Raw genomic sequence first — 9,023 nt, forward strand, 5'->3', positions numbered from 1 at the left:
GTTTTGTGTCATTTGGGATTTTTATGAAGAAGTTATAGGCGCTCAAAGTTAAGGTGTTAGTTTTGGACCTACTGTCACTCTTTTGAGCATAACGCACGCGTACGGATGGCAATTGAGGATCGGCGACCGCGACTAGAGAGAGCACTTTTGCGGCTATACTTTTCACATACTGCTTACTAGATTCCAAGTTGGGATAAAGGAGTTATTGGATTTTGAAGTCAGCACATGCAATCTAAGGGTAGTAAGTAAACCGATTTACTAGTGTTTGTCTCTTGAGCTATATCTTGAGCAATTTTGTGAGGTTTTGGCTCAAAATTTCAAGGAATGTGTAATTTCATGTTAATAAACTTTGTGCATAAGATTTGTGACATTTGGAGTTTGGGTTTTTGAGATATAAGGAAAATAGTTTTCGGGTGCTTGTAAATAAGGGTTTGGAGTGTCTGCTAGGGTTTCTTAGATGCCAGAAGTTTGGGAAGTTAGAGAATTTGCAGTTGGCTTTTTTTTGTAGTACAAGTTAAGGATAAATTCTACCTATCTTGTAAATTTGAAACAAATTGAATGGTTAGATCAATAGTTATGATTTTCTAAAGTTTGGGGCGAGAAAATCCTTCGCGAGAAAAATATGTTTTGAAGGGATTTTGTTATATTTGGAGTTTTATACAAAAATAAAGGAGTTTTGGAAGCCAAGAAAAGAATCATATAAAGGTTTAAGATACACCCTCTATAGCTAGATACCCAGTGTATTCCCAGATAGCAAATCATGCCATACGACACCGGTAGATGTAAATGATATGTAACTGGATTGATTTGTGTAGAAATAAAAAATGGTCCCAACCTTAGATAGTCCAACTTGTCACAAGAACAAGTGGTCTTAATATTGCGACGAAGTAGCCATACCTTATCATCGAAGTAGAATGGTGGTTATTCCTTTTAATAGACATCTGCATTGAACTTTTGCTATTCTTGAGCCTCTATTAACTGGGCTTTCGTCGTTGCATGTAGCTTTGACAAATGAATCACCAAATCTTTTGCAGTAGGATTATCAACTTTTGAAAAGTCAAAAGTATCAAGTCATGGATGATAACCATAATTAGTAAAGAAAGGTGTTTTTTTTGTAGAAGAATGTACTGTATTATTGTAAGCATACTGTGCTAATGGCAAAAGAGTTGTCCAATCATCTTGTTGGTAGTTGATGGTATATCTTAATATATTACTCCAAAACTTGATTAACACGCTCCGTTTGTCCATCAGTTTGAGGATGGAATACCAAAGATAGTTTTATATCCACTTTTAGAATCTTAAAAAGAATCCGCCAAAATCTTCATAGAAATTGAATTCCCTTATCTGATATAATATCCTTGGATAATCCATGCTAGTGATAGATATTGTCAAGAAAGAGCTTAGCTGTTTCTTCACTTGTGATAGATTTTGTACATAGTATAAAATATGCCATCTTGATAAAACGATCTACTATCACAAATATAGAGTCATAAGAATCTCAGATTGGAAGATTTGTAATGAAGTCCATAGAAACAGAAGACCATGGTTGTTCTGGAATAGATAATAGCTGGAGAAGTCCAAAAGGTTGATGATGAGGAGTTTTTAATCTTGAGCAAATATCACATGATTGTATAAAATCTTTGACTGCCTTCCACATTTGAGGCTACCAAAAATCCCTAGATATCAGCTCCAAAGTCTTATTGCATCCAAAATATCCTGCTGCTTGAAAGTTGTGACGAGCTTGAAGAATACGTAAACGTGCTACTCCTTCTCGAACATATAGGTGTTTTTCGAAATAGAGTAGGTTATTTCTATACTCAAATTTAGAAGGATCATGAGATTTAAAAGAATTATTCTTAATATCATGAATAAGAAGGTCTGAAGACATACTTAACTGGACTTGCTTGAGAAAAGTTAAATCAACAGTCAATGTTGATTTTACTGCTCGAAGATGAAATTGCTCCACCTTTAAGAGAACCGTTCTTTATTGCTTTAAAAATACATCTACTTCTTTTACAAGATAAGAACGTTTAGACAAGGTATCAGACAAACCTTGTTGTTTTCTTAGACGATAAGTGATGATGAACTCGAATCTTGATAAAAACATGTTCCAACAAGCTTGATGATGATTTAATACGTATACTGACATGAAATACTCGAGGTTCTTGTGATCCATATATACAATAACTGGATTGGAAGAGCCTTCTAAATAATGATGCCATTCTTGAAAAGAATCCACAAATGCAAGAAGTTCTTTGTCATGGATTTCATAATTGATTTTCGCTGCTGAGAATTTTCTTGAATGAAAGGCTATTGAATGAAGTTTGTCATCTGCTTCTATTTGTGACAAAATTGCATCCAAGGCAAAATTTGATGCATCTATTTCTATAAAGAACGCTTTGGAAAAATCAACACGATACAAGATTGGTGCAAAAACAAACGTTGTCTTCAAAGATTCAAAAGTAACTTTCGCTTCTTGATTCCATTGGAATTTGTCTTTACAAGTCAAACGTGTAAGTGGAGCTGCAACTCGAGAAAAGTCTTTGATAAAGATCCGATAGTAATTGGCGAATCCCAAAAAGCATTGGACATCTCTTACCATTTTTGAGATCTTCCAATCTATAATAGTTTGAACTTTCTTAAGGTCCATCATAAGTCCATGATTTGAAATGATGTAATCTAAGAAAGTGACTTCAGTAGTGTGGAATACACTTTTCTATCTTTGTATAGAGTCCTGCATCTCTTAATTTTTGTAACACATGACAAACATGAAGTTCATGTTCTTCTAGATTCTTAGAATAGATCAAGATGTCGTCTAGATAACAGACCACAAAATTATCCAAAAACTCTCAAAAAATATCATTTATTAGATATTAAAAAGCTGTTGGTGCATTTGTAAGTCCAAAAGGCATGATGTTATATTCAAAATGTCCATATCTAGTTCAAAACACAGTCTTCCATTCATCTCTTTTTTTGATGCGTACTAGATTGTATGCTCCTCAGAGATCTATTTTTGTATAGATCTTAGCTTGATTCAACTGATCAAGAAGTCCAGATATTAAAAGTAGTGGATACTTGTTCTTGATGGTAATCTTGTTGAGTCCTCGATAATCGACATACATCCGCAATGATCCATCTTTTTTCTTCACAAATAGAATTGGAGCTCCTACCGGAGATTTAGAATGGCGTATGAAATTCTTGCCCAGATTTTCTTCAATATACTCTTTGAGTTCAATCAATTCATTTTGTGATAAACTGTAGATTGGTCCGAATGGTAGTTGTGCTCCTTCTTGAAGGTCAATTGAGCAATCACAAGGACGATGTTCCGAGAGTGTATCTGCATTTTTTTTTCGAATACAACTTGAAATTCTTGATATTGGCTTGGAATGCCACTTGAAGTCTTTCCACAAGTAGAAACATAAGTGGCATAAATAATATATGGTGATTCTTTCATAGTAGCATACAAGAAAGCTTTTGCACCTATAAACACAGGTTTAATTGAACTGGACTTATGACTCTCTACTTGATTAACTACACTGTTAGTTATACTTTTGGAAAAAGTAAGACTTCAGGAAATCCAATCTATTTGAGAATTATATTTTTCTAACTATGATAAACCTAAAATGACTGGATTAGAGGGAGATCTAATGATATTAAATACTACAAAGCTATTATGACCATTGATTATTACTTCTATAGGAAGAGTTTCATAAGTAATATCTCCAGAAGATAATGGACGACTATCTATGACTTCCACATGAACAGGTTTAGTTTTCTTTACTAAAAATATGCTATGTCTTTTAGTAAATTCTTCATCTAAAAAACACACTGAGGCTCCTGAATCTAACAAGGCAGAGACTTTGTAATGTTTAGGTCCTAAAATAACATTTAATGTAAAACAAGGAGAGGGCTCTGAGGAGAGAATAGGACCTTTACTAGAAGTTGTGCAAGGTTCCTGCCGCACGATCCCTATTGTAGCTGGACAAACTCGTTTTCTGACAAATTATCTTCTTTCACAGCCATACTCCTCATTTTGTGATTGCGTCATTTCTTTGGACAATGTTGAGCAGTGTGCTTTGGTTCTCCACAATATAAACATAATCCTTCTTGACGACGATGAGTCTTTTCTTGCTCAGTAAGAGGTTTGAAACGTACTGCATCAATTTGCATATCCTATACTTCCGAATGTATGAGTTGAAGAGATGTTGGTGTTGCCATTGAATTATAATAACGTTGAGGTCCACTTGTACGGTTCTTAGATCAGAATTCAAAAAGGCGATTGTCACACTTCACAGCAAAGTCAATTGCTTGACTCAATGTTTGAGGATCAGGTAAGTTGAGCATTAATTTTTTTACCTCATATTATAATCCGTAGAGAAATTAGCTAATAAGTGCAGCATCATCCCACTTGATATCAGTTGTAAGTTGTCAAAATTGTGAAGCATATAACCTTACTGATCGATTGCCTTGTCGTAAAATACGGATCTTATTGGTTGCAATACGAATTGCATCATGTTCTCCATACATGGATCGAAACTCCGCCAAAAAAGCCTCTAGATTATCCAATATTGGATCTCGTCGTTCAAGAAAAGATGAAAACCACGATAGTGCTGAACCTGAAAGAAGCGTACCAATGAATCTAACTTGTGATCCTGGAGTTGGATAGCTTTGGGATTGAAGTTCAATCACAAGTTGCACTTGATTGATAAATCCTCAAAACTTGGATCTGGTGCCATCAAACTTTTCGGATAGGGCAATTCTTCATTCTCTAACATTTGAAGGGCGTTCCACCATAGGAGAAAGGACATGGTTTGGTGTAGATGTTGAAGCAGCTCCAACCATTTCTATATCTTCACTTCCTGCCAATCTTGTTGCTCCTTGTGGTGGTAAATTGAGTTGATGCATTGCAAGCATTAACTCCTTTAATTGCTCTTGCATTTGTGCCATTGCACTCTTCATTTCAAGAAGTTCTGCCATGATAACACTTAGAAGAGAGAAGATGTCTAATATCGCTCAAGACAAATAGAAGAGAGGACTTGTGGACAAAGAAAATACTAAAGACAATATCAGTTTAGAAGAGGGTAATCCGCAACTTCTAATACGCTTATATCTTATCAAGAAAAAAGGGTAATCCACTCTTAATCAAGATTAGACAAAGCTCTGATATTGTAGGTGTACTTTTATCAATCTATCAAGGACAAGAACTCGATGAAAAAATAATTCAGACAAGTGAGCCTTCACTCAAAGAGAGGTAACAAAATATATATAAACAAGTATGTATATTGAAAGAGAAACTGGAATGGCTATTGCCAAAAAACAAGAAAACTAGAGACCCTTGAAACTAAACTAGAAGCAAAAAAGGAGTTGACAAGAGTGAAGAAGCCTTCACTCTTGTCTCTATATATACTATCTAACTAGGGGCTACGTGGCGATGTTCTATAAGACCTCCAATATGTGTTGACTTTGTAGGACACATGCCTTGACTTACAAGGCAAGTTTTTCTACATGTGGGCCATATAGTTAGCTTGATCTTCAAGCTAACAACATGTGTGGTACATGGCCAACTTGTTGACCACGTTTCTAATCCAAAAAGTCAATTAAAGATACCTATGAAGTCAAAGCAGCATCTAGGAAGCTTCTAAGAAGCTTGTATATTAAATATTATAGAATTAACTTACTTTTATCTACTTTTACTTACTTCTACCTATTTCTATATGTAATTATTAGCTTACATGATTATGGCCGTGACATCATCTCTATATCCTAACTTCTTGCTATTCTTGTTGATTCTTGTGGTGGTAAGCTAAGTTGATGCATCACAAGCATCAACTCTTTTAATTGCTCTTACATTTGTGCTATTGAATTCTTCATTTCAACAAGCTCTGCCATAATAACATTCAAAAAAATATCTAATACTACTCAAAATAAGTAGAAGAAAGGACTTCACAATAAAAAAAAATACTAAAAATAATATCAATTTAAAAGAAGGTAATCGGTAACTTCTAATATGCTTATGTCTTATCATGAAAAAGGATAATCTACTCTTAGTTAAGACAAGACAAAGCTTTGATATTGTAAGAGTACTCTTGCTAATTTTTCTAGGACATAAACTAAAAGATGATGCATAAACCAATGAAATTCATGTCAAAGAAAGAGTAAAAAAATAAAAATAAAAAAGTATGTATATTAAAAGAAATTAGAATGGCTTATTGCCAAATGACAAGGAAACTTGAGACTCTTAAAAATAGACAAGAAGCAAGAAAAGAGTTGACAAGAGTGAAGAGGGCTTCATTCTTATTTCTATATATACTATCCAACTAGGAGCTATATGATAATGTTCTACAGGACCTCCAATTTGTGTTGACTTTGTAGGACACATGCCTTGATTTATATGACAAGTTTTTCTACATGTAGGCCACATAATTAATTTGGTCTTCAAGCTAACAACATGTGTGGCACATGGCCAAATTTTTTACCACTTTTTAATCCAAAAAGTCAATTATAGACACCTATAAAATCAAAGCAGCATCTATAAAGCTTCTAGGAAGCTTCTATAGAAGATATTATAGAATAAACTTATTTTTATCTACTTCTACTTACTTCTACCTATTTATATAGATAATTATTGGCTTACATGTATATATCCATGACAAGTTGTGACCTTTAAAAATTATGTTCACAACTTTACAACAAACATGGAGAAGTTTAAAGAAGCAAAAGAAATCTTAGAACATCCAAGGAACTGAGTTGTTTATTTTGAAGAGTTAAAGAAACTTTCTATAATGCACAACAATGAGGCTACCTCTCAAAAGCATCCAAGAGTATGTTTTATATTCTATATGCATGCCAATGAGTATACCTCTTATTTAAAGAAATCTAGAATAATTGCAAACATCAAAAGAAGTGTTGTATCTACTAGAAGATAATATGTCAAATATCCAAGCAATTATATCTTTAATAGTACCATGTTTCACATTTGCATGTATTGAGATTTGGTGCAAGTTGATCTATTTGAATTTTAAATCTCACAAATTTCGAGTTTAAGAATTCAACATTGAATTAGACTTATTTTTTTTAAATAAAAAAAAAATAGATGGAAAAATTATAAATTTCAATTTTGCTATTACATAGAGAAATTCAAGGATTGACTATTCTTATAAATCAAATGCCAAAGTACTACTTATAGATCCAGATCCAATAATATCATTCAATGACTTATTCTAAGGAATGCAAATAAATAATAGAACATATATATATATATATATATATATATATATATATATCCTTCCATAAAAATTCAAAGATCCACTTTCTAGGACAAACAAAGTTTTAATCAAATCATAGGAATAATAAAATTCTTTAAGTACTTCATAATATCTTAATAATAACTTTTTAACAATGGTTTTGGAGATAATCCCATTGCTAATAAAAATTAGAATAAGATGGATTGATTTAGTAAATGGATGGATCACTTTCATATTTTATTTTTATATTATCTATCTATTATAGATAAAAAAAAATTTAAATGTAAGGAATATAAAAAAATTATGTATAAATTTATTTTTTGATAATTTTTAATAAAAATAAGAATTAATAATTCTTTAACTTCTAATAATATACTTGCATATGTATAAAATAAGAAAAATAAGAAAAATAAGAAGTGAGATTTTTTTTGGTATTTTAAATTTTTTTATTGGTTCTTAAAGTATATATATATATATATATATATATATATATATATATATATATACTTTTATTTATTTATTGAAAGAAATATATTAAAAATTTGTATATAACTATGTTTGTAAGAATATATTATTTTGAAACATAAAAATATATATGAATGTAATATAAGTATATTATTTCAAAAATATTATATCCTATTATTAGATTATTTATTATAAAAAATAATATTTTAGCTATTTTATTTTATAATGAGAACATAGACTTCTTTTGGCAAAAATGATTGTTGTGTATTTTTTTATAGAGCTTCAAGTCATTCATATATTTAAGACAATGTACTAAATTTATGGTTTTAAAATTAAAAAAAATTAAAAAAAAAAAACTAATATAATATAATATAATATATAGCTTGCATCTTAAAAAATTTAACATGCCAATAAATAAATTATTTTAAAGGTGAAAAGAATAAAGAATAAAAATTAATTATCTATTATGCTTAAATAAAATCCTTGCTATTTATAAAGAATTACTTCTACATCAATTTTCTTATATAAAGTATATATATATATATATATATATATATATATATATATATAATAATTCATGGAAGATAAATATAAAATATGAAAAAGAAAAGATAAAAACCTTCTCTCATTGGTCACATGATTCATTTTTTATATCAAAAAAATTGAACCAAATTTAAACCAAAACTCAAATTAAGTGAGATATTAATTGCTATATTAACCAAGATTAATATAAGATAAACTTATTGTTTCTAAGAAAAAAAACATACAAAGAAATTTTATGGATGATTCATATCTCTAATTGTGCCAATGATTATATAATACGTGATGAAGCAAGCTATTAATGTAGAAACATGTGCGCATATTTGTTTTTTTTTTTTGTAATTTATATTTGTATTTTCTTTGGACTATATATTTATGTGCATATTTTTCTTAGTATACATTTTTAATGTGCATATGGTATTCTAACACATATTTGTTTTTTCTTTCAATTGGATAATTGCAGATTCAATACAAGTTCTTGCTTTCCAAGTAATTACAATATTGATTTGGTATGAGGTTTGTTGAACTTTTATTTTTAGATATTCTTGTCCATTATGATCATTTATAATTGTATTATCAATAACATTTCAAAATCCATGCACATATTTGTTTCTCATCACAATGCATATTTGTATTTTTTATTGCAGTGTATATTTTCAATACTTCAAAATGAAGAGGTTGTCACGGACATACTCATATAAGCTAGTAATTACATATACAAATAGGTGGAAGTAAGTAAAATTAGGTAAAAGTAAGTTAATTCTATAGTATTTA

The sequence above is a fragment of the Physcomitrium patens genome, chromosome 1 (assembly GCF_059467195.1).
Source record: "Physcomitrium patens ecotype Gransden chromosome 1, ASM5946719v1, whole genome shotgun sequence".
NCBI classification, from domain to species: domain Eukaryota; kingdom Viridiplantae; phylum Streptophyta; class Bryopsida; order Funariales; family Funariaceae; genus Physcomitrium; species Physcomitrium patens.